Source organism: Myotis brandtii, unplaced genomic scaffold (genome assembly GCF_000412655.1).
Source record: "Myotis brandtii unplaced genomic scaffold, ASM41265v1 scaffold312, whole genome shotgun sequence".
Lineage (NCBI taxonomy): Eukaryota > Metazoa > Chordata > Mammalia > Chiroptera > Vespertilionidae > Myotis > Myotis brandtii.
The window spans coordinates 3433944-3447724 of record NW_005361955.1 but is presented as its reverse complement, the minus strand read 5'-3'; the positions used below and the strand labels follow the sequence as shown (position 1 = coordinate 3447724).

The window sequence follows — 13781 nt, the reverse complement described above, 5'->3', positions numbered from 1 at the left end:
TTAAAAAGACTGCAGAAAGTACCAAAATGTTAATATTATCTGTGAGTCATGGGCATTTTTTACATTTTTCTGTATTTCTAATTTACCTATAAAGATCACATAAAGATTTACCTTTATGATCAAGGTGAGGGTGAAGGAAGTTCCCCACTTTTTAAAAAGCAGACAGATAATGAGAAAATACGCCCTGGTAAGACATAAACAATGGACCATGTGTATCTTATGTTTAAATATCTTATGTCCTTTTGACTTAGATGTAACAACTAAAGATAATAAAATTCTAGCCCAGCAGGCATGGCTCAGTGGTTGAGCATCAGCCCATGAACCAAGAAGTCACGGTTTGATTCCCGGTTAGGGCATATGCCCAGGTTGTAGGCTCAATCCCCAGTAGGGGACATGCAGGAGGCAGCCGATCCATGATTCTCTCTCCTCGTTGATGTTTCCGTCTCTCTCCCCCTCTCCCTTCCTCTCTGAAATCAATAAAACATATTTTTTAAAAAGATAATAAAATTCCAAACATTTATTTAGACCTTTATAAAATTCGAGGATGTTTATGCTGAGGTATCTGTCCTAAAGAATAGTCTACAGGGAGAAACACTCTGTACTTTAAACTTTCAGCGCACACAGATATATGTATGCACATACTTTCTGTCTTCTATTGTTTACTAATTATTTCATGTATTAGTAGCAATTCCACAAACTAGACCGTAAGTTTCTGGAGGGAAGGAAAACTAAGCTTCAGTTCTTGGTATAAAGCTCCCCACAGTATACAGTAAGTGCTCCATAAGTGTTCATTATGGCAGGGTCTCAGCATCTTTGTGAAATAATGATGACAGAAGAGAGTCCAGACTAATCACTGGGTTAAATTCCAAGCAGGTCAAACTTCCGGCCGGTGGGCTGCATGCATCATTTATTTAAAGGAGGCATGCGGCCCGCGGGCTGGGAGTTTGACATGTTTGGACAGTCAACTATCAATTTAGAATAGAATCACCACAACTAAAAGTTGTTTAACAACAAAAGCCAAATGATCAAAGTCACTCTCCAAACACTTTTTAAAATGCTTTCATTAGAGCACTTCCAGTGAAGGGTATGTTTTAATGTTAAGTCTAACAATAATCTCCTCGAAGACCCTGGGACATATAAATAATCCTACTGCGCTATTTGGTTCATCTATTGGATTCAACTGCTCTCCTCTTCCCAGGATTCTACATAACCTAGATATTTAGCTAATTCTTTCATTTTACAAGTCTTTTTCCTCCTTACCACCTTTTATTTTTTTTTAAATCGCTTTAACCTGACATGTGAATAATAATCAAAACAAACCTTACGGAAGGAAGAAAATAAGTTTTACTATACCTTGATTTAAACATTCAATTAAATAAGAAGTTGGATGTATTAAAATAACATGTATAAAAACAACTCTAGAATCTACTGCACTGCCAATTACAGGTACATTCCTCAGTATAATGTGAACTGTAACAAAATAACAATGATGATGCTTGTAAAACACTTTATTGGTCAAAGACTTGTACTTTTTTTATCTACTATCTTAATTAGTAAGACAAGGTTGTGAGAAGGAGAGCACAGAAAAGGATTAGTTTAAGTGAAAAGCAAACTTCCTTCTCTTCTAAATACAAAACAGAAGGTGGGGCAAAGGTAGGTTTACAGTTGTGAGTACGGGAAACAAGAGTTTATTCTTGTATCATTATTTAATAATTATTGTATTATTTTCCATATAAACAATTGTAAACCTACTTTTAGCCCACCCTGTATTGTTTAGAATGCAAAGTTCTGTGGCTTCTACCTAAAGGCCTAGTTAAAACCCTACCTTCTCCAAGAACCCCATTAGCTAGGATTAATCTCTTTATTCCACTATATTTTGGGTTTATACGGCCCTTAATTCTTAAAACAGATTATAAGGTATTTTATGCATCTCTCCCCACCAGATTATAAAGACTGTTTTGAATGTGGTAGGTCTTCAACAACATAGCTGTTGAATAACAGAAGATGCCAAAACAATTTTTCAAGTGCCTCAAGTATCAATGATGTGAACCTGATATTATTAAGTTACCTATGTAATTACATTTTCTTTCAAAGAAAGGATTTCCTAAATATATCATAAAATACTGCTTATTTCTCTAACTTGGAGTTGTTCACACTGAAATGACAATGAAAAATTTACAGTACTTTGTCAAATTTTCACAAAAGCAAATACCATTAAGCATATGTCTTGACTTTTATTGTTTATATAATAGTACCACTTCTAAGTTAAAACACTTTCAACTTCTATTAAGTAGTTACTAGATCATTTACTGTAATACAGTGGGATTTTAGTACAAATATATGTGTGGTTTTTTAAAATACTCAAAGATTTGGACTTTCAATACAACAGCACCCTCTAGGGGTGAATTTTAAAATGCAAAGACAATTTTGAGAAAGCAAACTGCATATATGGGTCACTCTCACCTGATGTACAACACATTTCAAACACAATAGCCTCTTATCTTCTATATATATAAAAGGTTAATATGCAAAATGTTCCCTTGGGAGTTTGACCACTCGCTATGACGTGCGCTGATCACCAGAGGGCAGTGCAGAACGAAGGAAGGCCCTGATCGGTCCTAATCGCCATCCAGGCCTAGGGACCCTACCCATGCACGAATTTCATGCACGGGGCCTCTAGCCCTATATAATAAAGAGCTAATATGAAGGAAGGCCCTGATCGGTCCTAATCGCCATCCAGGCCTAGGGACCCTACCCATGCACGAATTTCATGCACGGGGCCGCTAGCCCTATATAATAAAGAGCTAATATGCTAATTAGACCAAACAGCAGAATGACCGTCCAGACGACCTTCTGGACGAAGCTGGGGCTGCGAGGGCCTGTTAGGGGCTGTGAGGGCCAGCTGGGGCTGTGAGGGGCTGCTAGGGCCGAACCCCTTGCACAAATTTCGTGCATAGGGCCTCTAGTTTTATTTAATAAAAGTTACAGCAAATACCTTTTATAAAACAGTTGACCCCTCACTAAACTTTTCAAAAAATAAAATAAAATAGTAACAAAACCAATTCAATTGATATCAAATGACTGAGTGGGGAAATCTGCTTTATTAACATGCATTTAAGATATAAATAGTATTTTAAAGTGCATACCAAGACCCATGTTTTAAATAAATCATACTGGAGAGAATTTAATAAATTAGCATTCCCAAGAAAAGAAATCTCTTGGAAAACACTAGTACTAAACAATGCTTAGCACAATTGTTTTCTTGCAAACAAAGCTTATTATTTTAGTGGTTTTCATTACTAAAAACAACTTGGATTCAGTAATCCCATTCAAAAAAACCCTCACAAGTAAAATATTCCGATATTCATATTCTCACAAATTATAATTATCCACAGATGTATTCCTGCAAGTTTGGCTAGAACTAACTTCCATGGTAAAAAGAGAAGAACCCCAATGGAGAAAAAGTCCTAAATATTTAACATTTGAAGGGCTGAGACCACTGGTAGTCCTGATGTTTGACCCAGTCTTCTGTTAACAGTTCAATTTGACTTCACAGTACTTCATTACGCAGCATTTTTCTACCTCCAGAATCACCCTTTCAACCAGTTAAGATCCAGTCCAGAAAACACCCAACACACCTGTTGTATTAACAGAGAGAATTTCAATGCCTCCCCTAGCTTGTGCCCTCTTCCAGTAACTGCCCCAGAAGGTAACGACTATCCTAACCTTTAAGAGCATAGATTGCTTTCTAACCACTTTATGTAAATAGAATAATATGCCATGTACTCTTCTGTAACTGGATTCTTTCAGTCGACGTCATGTTTGTGTTATCCTTATTTTTCTGTGTAGCTTAATAAATCGTTCATTTTCATTGCTGTATAGTAATCCATTCTCAAATAGAGCATATTTCATTCTACTATTGATGGGCATTTAGATAGTTTCTATTTGGGGGTGATGATCAATACTGCTGCAACAGAGACTTAGTACATGTCTTTGTGAGTATATGACTACATTTCTGTTGCATACATACTTAGGAGTGAATACGTTGGGTCATAGAGTATGCACATGTTCAGCTTAAGCAGATACTGCCTAATAGTTTTCCAACACTTGTACCATTTTATACTCCTGCCAGCAGTGTATGGGATTTCAGGTTGCTCCACATCCTCGCCAACACTTTTCTGCCTTTGCCATTCCCACTACTCTGATAACTATGGAACAGCCACACCGTGTATGCACTTCGCACTTCTCTGACCAATAGTAAAAACTCTTGTAAGAGGCAGAGGGGAAGGATTCACCATACAGAAGAGAGCGGTAAGGGTCTAGGGGCCAGTGCCTCTCAATCAAAACAATTTTGCTTCCACCCACCGGGAAATGAACATTTGGCAATGCCTGGTTGTCACAACTTGAGGTTGCTACTGGCATCTAGTGGGTGAAGGCCAGGGATGCTGCCAAACGTGCTACAATACACAAGTCACCCTCCCGCCCCCCGCCCCCAACGAAGACTGTCTTGGACCAAAATGCAATAATACCATTGTCAAGAAACCCTGGTCAGAGCAAACCATTATCAGAGTTTTTCTCCTTAGTAATATAATCAATCTGTGGCTGATACGGTTCATGGGGTCAATTTCTTATTGTCTCAAAATGTTATTTTCTCCCTGAAGTTGAAGGGATAGAAAGGCAAAGGACAATTACTACATGTTGGACATGGTACATGGGATAGTGCTAGGTTCTTTCACATATTGTGTTCCTTTTTTATCCTTCACAACAATGCTATCAGGTACTATCACCATTTTATTGATGAGGAAACATTATCAGGCTAAGTAGCTTGTCCAAACTGACACAAAGAGTGGTAGATCTGAGATCTGAAGCTGGGATTTTCCACTCTACCCAGGGTCTTACTTTTAACTAAAAATAAGAAGAGGTCTGGCAGGTGTGGCTCGGTGGTTGAGCATCAACCCATGAACCAGGAGGTCAGTTCAATTCCCCGTCAGGATATGCATGCCCAAGGTTGTGGGCTCGATCCCCGGGGGGGGGGGGGGGGGGGGGCCACGTGCAGGAGACAGCTGATCAACAATTCGCTCTCATCATTGATGTTTCTCTCTCTCTCCCTCCCTTTCTGAAATCAATAAAAATATATTTAAAATAAATAAAAAGAAGAAGAGTTTTTTTAAGTCCACAATGATTACTAACTTGCAAGGGGCAAGTTTTACACTGGATTTGTAAAAAGTAACTAAACTGGTTATGGAAAAAAAATCATTTGCAATGTTAAGATTAGAAGTTTACCCTAAAATGTTTAAAATCCATCTGCCCCACCACTCTGGGATCTCTTTGAAGTTAGATCCATGTCTTATTTTCCTTTGCATATGCCCAATGCCTATAGGAGCAGGCATTTAAGGTTTCCTAGATTAATTACTGACTTAAAACCTCAATGAGGGAAGACCAGCTTCAGATTTTTTTTTTCACCCAGCCAACTATATTTAGTAGTATAAAGTAGAATAAAATGGTATTTGTTGCAAATATTTGATTCAAGCAAATGATGGTCAATACCATAAAATTGTTTTCAGAATAATTCCATTTTTCCAAGGATGGATTTGCCAACATAGCCTTATCAGTCATCCTTCCGATGTTTTCACTGATACCTCCTTGGGCCACCAAAGGCCATCCACTAGAAGAGCAGTTTTCACCCCTGGCCATGAATTAGAATCACCCAGGAGGCTTTGAGAGCCATGGCCACCCAGGCCCCATATCTGCAGGTTGATTTAGTAAATCTGAGGTGGGGCCCAGTAAGATGTATTTTTGAAATTACACCCAGGAAAAGGCTGCATTCAGGAGTACAGTTTGAAAATAACTCCCCACATAATTTCACACATGTTCCTCCCCTAGTGGTTTCGAACCAATGCGACAGGGTGGAGGTGGGGGTTGGGGGGCGCTTCTGAACTGAATGTAGTAGGGCATCTGCCTTCCACACCTCCCAGTTAACGTGCATCCCACTGAGTTACTCCTGGACAGGACGAGGGGGCGATATGAGGCAACGTAAGAAACAGCTCAACTCCTGTCCCACTGGGAAGTGACCCTGGGAAGCAGATCATTTGAATTTGCACAATTCCAGTCTTGCTTTATCGGGAAAGGGCAAATAAACTCCCCCATCCTCAGCCTCTCAAACTACCTAGCCTGCCAGTGCTTGTCTGTACTAAGACCAAATGTACAGACCGGGATTTCCTGTTTATCCCCAGTGGGTAGGGCTGTGAGGGGTCCTGGAAAGGACACAGCATTACTGGAGGGACAGAGTAGGATTTCCAGTGTGTGTGTCCATCCGGCTAAGGCTGGTGATGGCGAATTTTTAGTGACACTCGCACAGCACCATGCACCTCCTCCCTTCAGAGGCCTTAGGCAGCTGTAATGTCACATGTGTGCTCCTCTGATTAATATCCATCTCCCTTCCAGTTTTCCTAATCGTTTCCCCAGAACTTAACACAATGCCTGGCACCTGGTAGGTCAAAGATTTGTTGACAAATGAGAAGGCAGCATTCTCGAATCGGGAACAGAGGAAAGCCACCAGGGGTCAGACGCCGAGTTCTGAATCAAGTCTAGGGCAGTCAGAAGGCAACCCGGACGGTGACAGGTTGGTGAGCTCTGCAGAAGAACTAGGTTTCTAGCCAGGCTTAGAGGACAGACAACATTCCAGGCTCCCAGAGAATAGCTGCCTGTGGTGGCCCCAGTAACAATACACCACACACCCATGAGGGAATGGAGCCCTTGAGAAAAAGAAAAGAGGGTCTAGGGATTAGGGACCAAAAAGAAAGGGCTGCAGGGGAACATGGCATCTACCGGTGAAACCAGGAGTGGGGCAGCAGAGGAAGAGAGAGAAGGTAGAATCGGAAACTGAGAAAATGACAAGCCTACTTTTTGATTCTCTGCAATCTCAGAGATTCTCTGCAAACTAGCTTTCTAGTTTAAACAAAGTAGAAACAAGAGCACTAGATACAGATTCAGAAAAGTCCGGTTCCTATCCAGCTCTGACCCACACTCAGCTATGTGATGATCCTAATCAAGGCATTCTACCTGTCCCAGCCTTGATTTCCTTATCTGCACAATGGGTATAATAAAACCTCACAAAGGGCTGTCAAGGATCCAGTGAGACTATGGCTATTACACTGTTCCATAAACTACAATGTACATATAATAAATGTGGGCAATTATTCCAGCCATTCTTCCCAAAGATAATAGGGTTTTCTTGTTATTCCATGAGAAGCTAGAGCAGCCGTGGGCAAACTACGGCCTGCGGGCCGGATCCGGCCCGTTTGAAATGAAAAAAACTAAAAAAAAAAAAAAAAAAAGACCGTACCCTTTTATGTAATGATGTTTACTTTGAATTTATATTAGTTCACACAAACACTCCCATCCATGCTTTTGTTCCGGCCCTCCGGTCCAGTTTAAGAACCCATTGTGGCCCTCGAGTCAAAAAGTTTGCCCAACCCTGAGCTAGAGGTTTGCCCATCCCAACAGAACTTCAAACAAACACAACATCTATTAAAAGGCGGGAACAAAGGTTGTCTTTTGGGCAGTTAGCAGTTTCCTTAGACTTAGACGGTATGTGGACTGCCAAAAGGAGAGTCCAGGAATGCTACTGCCGCATCCCCCATCGGTCCATCCTGAGGAGGGGAGAGTAACTAAAGACAGCTGTGAATCTGTGAAGGAATCTACACACACCTTTTTTTCTTTCTCTTAACTGTAAAATTATGATTATAATGCATGCCAAGTTAAATTTAGCATCCTTGCCCTAGCAGATGTCAAATACTCAAAAATCACATTAACTACTTACCCATAATATACATGAAACAAAGCACACTGTAAAGATTGCATTAAAAACAGGGTCTCATGCTGGTGGATTTGCTCTGCCGACGTCACACAAAATGTACCACATTGACTCACATATTTCCCCAAACCACCTCTTCTGTTGAGCCCACCACACGTCCACTTCCATAAACAGCATGCTCTGTCTTCAGCCACTATGGAACCTAACTCGGCTCTAAAATTCTAGGGTTATGGATAATTCCTCCCGTCCCTTTCGCTCCTCATCTCCACCCAACCATGGGCTGCTAGTTTCATTTGTGATCTCAAGACGGAACTTCATATTTTACATAATAAACGGTGGTAATTATTATCTAGAGAGGGCTGTTTCTGCTGAGTTTATGGTAGTTTTTCTTTGATTTTTCTTACTGAAGTGATGTGAGGAGTTAGAACTGTACCTCCCAGGACAAAAAAAGATAGAGAGAGTAGAGCTAGAAAGAGACATTTTTTTCTCATAACAATAGACATGAAGAATATTGTTTTGCTCATTTTCCGGATGGTTTGAATTAACAACAGTAACAATAACAGTGGGAGGCCTTAACATAACAAAGTTCTATGTTTCTTTGGGGAGAATACTGAGCTGTCTGCTACCTACAGGGATCTGGCTTTTCTCTTCTTTAATAAAAGTAAAAAAACAAAAATAAACAAACTGTAATTCCTGGTTGACTAGGTGAGTCTGGTTACTCAAGGGTTAAGGAGTCTAACCACTCCACCCATAGAAGTTTCAGGTATAATCCTATTATTTTTGAACGGCTATCAGTGTACTTTGAAATTCTGATTACTCAAAGATTACTGCTATAGGATATCTGTGCTAACAGCCCTGTGGTACAGGCTGCCAAGAAGAAAATTACGATCCTGGCTGCAGTAACGCCAATCTACCCCCCACCCAAATACATGATCCTTCCTGCCCTCTTCCCCATTTTCCCAGTAAAACAAGTTTGGAAAGAGAGAGAAACATGAGAAAACACAGCACTGCAACCTGCACACTTACTGGTGTCTACGCTTCGATGCAAAAACCAAATGGCCATAGTTTATTTATAGACGCTCTATAGGTACAACTGCTTAAAGCACAGGCTAAAACACTTCTCGTTTGGCCTGGAACCACCACGAAAAGGTACAATATATTTCCCTTGGGAAGGCTGACACACAAAACAGACACTTACCCCCCCTCCCCCTTATTTAAGCGAACCGCCCAATCAGCTTCTGACAGAGCACCACTTCGTGTTTGCTGTTTTAATATCATGATTATTTAAAGAACGAGCTGCCAATTTTTTAAAAAATATTTTTAATTGACTTCAGAGAGGAAGGGAGAGGTAAGGAGGGGGAGAGAGGGAGGGAGAGGAAGAGGGAGAGAGAGAGAAACATCAATGATGAGAGAAAATCACCGATCGGCTGCCTTCTGCACGCCCCCACTGGAGATTGAGCCCCCCCACTGGAGATTGAGCCCGCAAACCAGGCATGTGCCCTGACCAGGAATCGAACTGTGATCTGCTGGTTCATAGGTTAATGCTCAACCACTGAGCCACACTGAATGAGCTAAGCTGCCAATTTTAGCAAACTGGGAAGGCCACAGAGAAAAAGAACATATGGACTCTTTCTAGAATTTTCCTCTTATTCATCTGGCATGTGGCCCACTACTATTCACAAAAGAGAAAAATCACCCCCTCAGTCTTCATTCATAAATGCACACTTACAAAATGACACCGAACGAAGAACCTGAGTAACCTGTCCAATATGCACTTATAAAATGTTTAAATGCCTACTATGTGCACTTGGTCCATGTGAAAATATTTTGAAGAGTTGAAAAGTGCTATTTGGCTATTGACAGAAGACACTATACAAAGTGCAGCACCTAGAATTTTTTATTTTTTGACAGGAGAATGCTGCAGAACCCCAGAAGCAGAGACATCAACAACACCCCCATACACACCTGGCCCTTACCTACAAGCCTCAGGTACAAATTCATCCAGCCCAGGGTCGTGACAGAGGTAAAAATCTGGAAGTAATTCCAACACAGATACAATTTTCTTGTCTCCAGGGACTCTTTACTTGTCTTCAGGACCCTAGACACCCAATAAACAGTATGGACAGAGTGCCAAGCACCGCTTAACTGGCCTGAAAGTGAAGGGTCCAAGTATGAATACGATATGGTGTCTGTTCTTGAAGGGCTTATAATTGAGGGTAAACTGCAAAAACTACAACAGTACAGTAGTCCCCCTTATCTTTGGTTTCGCTTTCTGTGGTTTCAGTTACCCACAGTCAACTGCAGCCCAAAAATATTAAATGTAAAATTCCAGAAATAAACAATTCATAAGTTTTAAGTTGCACACTATTCTGAGTGATGTGATGAAATCTCAAACCATCCTGCTCTGTCCCAGCCCTAACGTGAATTATCCCTTTGTGCAGGCCTTTTCGCCCGTCAGACACTTAGTAGCTGTCTTGCCTATTAGATCAGTTATGAGAGAGAAAGAGAGAGAGAAGAGCCCACGTTCATACAACTTTTAAATCAGTGTATTATTTTAATTGTTCTCTTTTATTACTGGTTATTGTTGTTAATCTCTTACTGTGTCTAATTTATACATTAAACTTTATCATATGTACGAAAAGGAAAACATATTGTATTGTAGTGTTCAGTACTATCCAAGGTTTCAGGCATCCACTGATTACTCAGGACAAAAGGAACTTAAAATATAAAAATATTTAAAATATCCAATCCTGGGGGCCAGGAGTTGGCCAGAGGCGGGTTCCAATCTTGGTTCTGACACAGACTAGCCATGCGAGTTTAGGCATATTACTTTAATCCCTCTGATCTAGTTCTCCATCTTTGAAAAATGGGGATAATGACACCACCCTCAGAAGACTGATCACTTGACCTGGTGCCACCACTGTTATGACATTTATAAAGCCTGCTATAATTACACTAGGGGCCCGATGCATGAAATTCGTGCAAGAGTAGGCCTTCCTTCTGCCAGCACCGGCTTCCCTCTGGCACCCAGGACCCAGGCTTCCCTCCAGCACCCAGGACCTGGGCTTCCCTCTGGCTGCCGGCAGGAACCCAGGACCCAGGCTTCCCTCCAGCCCCATCTTCGTCCAGAAGGTCATCTGGAAGGACGTCCGGTCTAATTAGCATATTATGCTTTTGTTATTATAGATGTGGCTTTATCTCCCCTATAGACCAAGACCAAGTGCTCCTTGAGATCCAATGTTTAGCATGTCTAATAAATGCCAAGTTCTCTTCCTTTCTATTGGATTTCTATTTACTATGAAAACACTTTCCTTTAAACTGCAAAGTATGCTGCTGTTCTTCAAATTGTGAAATATCCCAATTTTGAGCTTTACCTTGCACATTTCAGCGTATCGCCATTCCAGAAGGATTTTTCTTTTGTATGATTAATGTTATAGGTTTAAAATATATATACATCTATCTCTTTGGGGACTTGAATATATGAAACATCGTTGGGAAATCATTTAAATTTAGTTCTAAAAATTAAATAGCTTTGGAATCCCAAGAGAAGACTCTTAAGCTTATTATTTACTAAACTTACCTTTCAGCTTTGCTTCCAATAGACCGAAAAAAAACCCACAGAATACCAAAGAGCAACAAAAACAGTTAATAGCACATTTCAGTTTTATCAGGTTAGCCTTCGGACTGAACAGCAAGACTGCCAAACACAAGAACATTTACAATAAAATGGACATATACATGCTGCTTGTTTAGTCATTCCAACACTAAGTGAGAAGAGCCTGGATGTACTGGCTTCATCAATAGTCAAAATTCCTGCTATACTGGAAGGAGAAATACCTTCGGATGGAGTGCTTGGGCTTGTAAGAAATTATTCTGAGGCAACAGAATGAATCTCAATCAACCCAGCACTCTGCCCAAACAATTCCCAATCACAATCATTCGGCAAATTGCTACCCTGGGAAAGCACAATCGCCATTTAAAACTAATGAGACAGGAACCATCACCAATTGATGCAAATAAAGTACCCAATAAAAGACAGGAACATAACAGACAGCAAGTAGTTAAAGAAAACACACCAGAGGAACTGTGCTACAAAGAATTTGAAATTTATGAACCAACGTTTCTCTATGAGATTTTTATTTTAAAGGCATAACCCCTCTGAAATAAGAGTTTAAAGAAGAAACAGTGAGACACCAAGCAGAGATAAAAAGATAGCTAGCTAGTCGCCATGTTCAGGAAAGAAATAGAAAAGAAAAATTAGGCTATGACAGAAACAGAGGTCACATTTAAAGCAATAAAATAGAGACAACTGATGAAAACACAATTAGGTTTTCCTGAAGGACAGGCTTCAGGAAATCACAATGGTTGGTTCAAGGATGAGCACTCGCCTTGCAGACATTTGCGACAGACTTTCTGGAAAGAAGCCCAAGAGAGCTATCAGAAGAGACATTCTTCTTTGGCTAATATGGTAAAGCCATTCTGCTACTACCAAGGAGGTCGGCCCAAGGACAAAGCCATATACCAAGGAAATCGCAGAGTAATGAAGCCAGAGCCTGAAAAGACCAGGATCCTTTGAGTCAAACTGCACCTGAAGCCCACCCTACCTTCAGACTGTTCAGCTATGTGAATTAATAAATTCCTTTTATTTTTAAAATCATTTTGATTGAGTCCCACTGCTTGCAATGGAGGAAAAAAATTTTTCATAATTTTATTTTTTTTAATATGTTTTTATTGATTTCAGAGAGAAAGGAAGAGGGAGAGAAAGACAGAAACATTAATGATGAGAAAGAATCATTGATCGGCTGCCTCCTGCATGCCCCACACTGGGGATCGAGCCTGTAACCTGGGCATGTGCCCTGACATGGAATCTAACTATGACCTCCTGGTTCATAGGTCGATGCTCAACCACTGAGCCACGCCGGCTGGGCAATGTTTCACAAAAGAAACACAGCTGGAAAAGTATTCAAAACAATAGAAGCACAGGGTGAACTGGATTTTTATAAAATTAACTTGTCAAAATCCAATATGAAAATTGGGAGTTTGATGGCTAAATCAAAATACACTGCCAACTCCCTTCTCCCATACTACCTCCACTAGAGGGAATAATCCTCTCTATCCCAGAGTTTTATCATTAGGAGTAGCCACGTAACACAGGTCTGGCCAATGAGACATAAACAGAAGTCTGTTTTGGGCTTCTGGGAAAGCTTTTACTTTCCTTAATAAAATGATCAGATATGGCTCATGACACCTTTATTCCTCCCTTGCTGACTTACTGTCTTGAATGCAAATGTGATGCCTGGAGATAAGGCAGACATTTTGTGACTGTGCCTCAAAACGCTTAAGAAAGCTACAAAAGACACTTAACAGTGGTTACCTCAGAAAAACTATGAATTTGAGATGGGAAGGTTTTACTTCACTGACTGAATTTTCTTTCTTTTTTTTAACACCTTTTATAATAAAAACTGGTAAAAAAAAAAAAAAAGCTAATTATCTTGGAAATACAAAAGAAAATACTATTAGGGACTACTCCAAGCAACGAGGAGGTTTCACAAAGGGGACGAGTCCAATAAGCAAGATAGCAGGGGAAAAGGTGTTCAGCCATGAGTTTCCTGAAGCAAAGGGCTTTCGGGGTGAAAAGTAGAAAATAACTGAAAAGGATAAAGGAGGCCACAGGGTGAGGACCAGGAATAAACCAGACAGAAAAGACTTGACTCTGTACAGTAACGTCCAGTAGTGAAGAGTCCCCATAGTTTCTTTTGGGGGAAAGGGAGAGAGTAGTAACAATAAAAACGTCTGAAGATCAGTCCAGGATACAGAAAAAGTTCAGTAAGTTGGGAAAGAAATAAAAAAGTGAGAATCACAATTAATTCACCAACTCAGATTTCAAAATTATATTAGAACATGCGATAAAAAATTCTATTGTCGCATATATTGAAGAATTTGGTCAGCTCTGTTATTACACACT

General features: G+C 40.3%; 1 protein-coding gene across 4 annotated transcripts in view; it reads right to left on the bottom strand.

The window, feature by feature from the left end:
- The window catches only part of VGLL4 (vestigial-like family member 4), a 147430-nt gene that overhangs the window by 80164 nt on the left and 53485 nt on the right, over nt 1-13781 (bottom strand). The gene's annotated exons all lie outside the window — the stretch shown is intronic.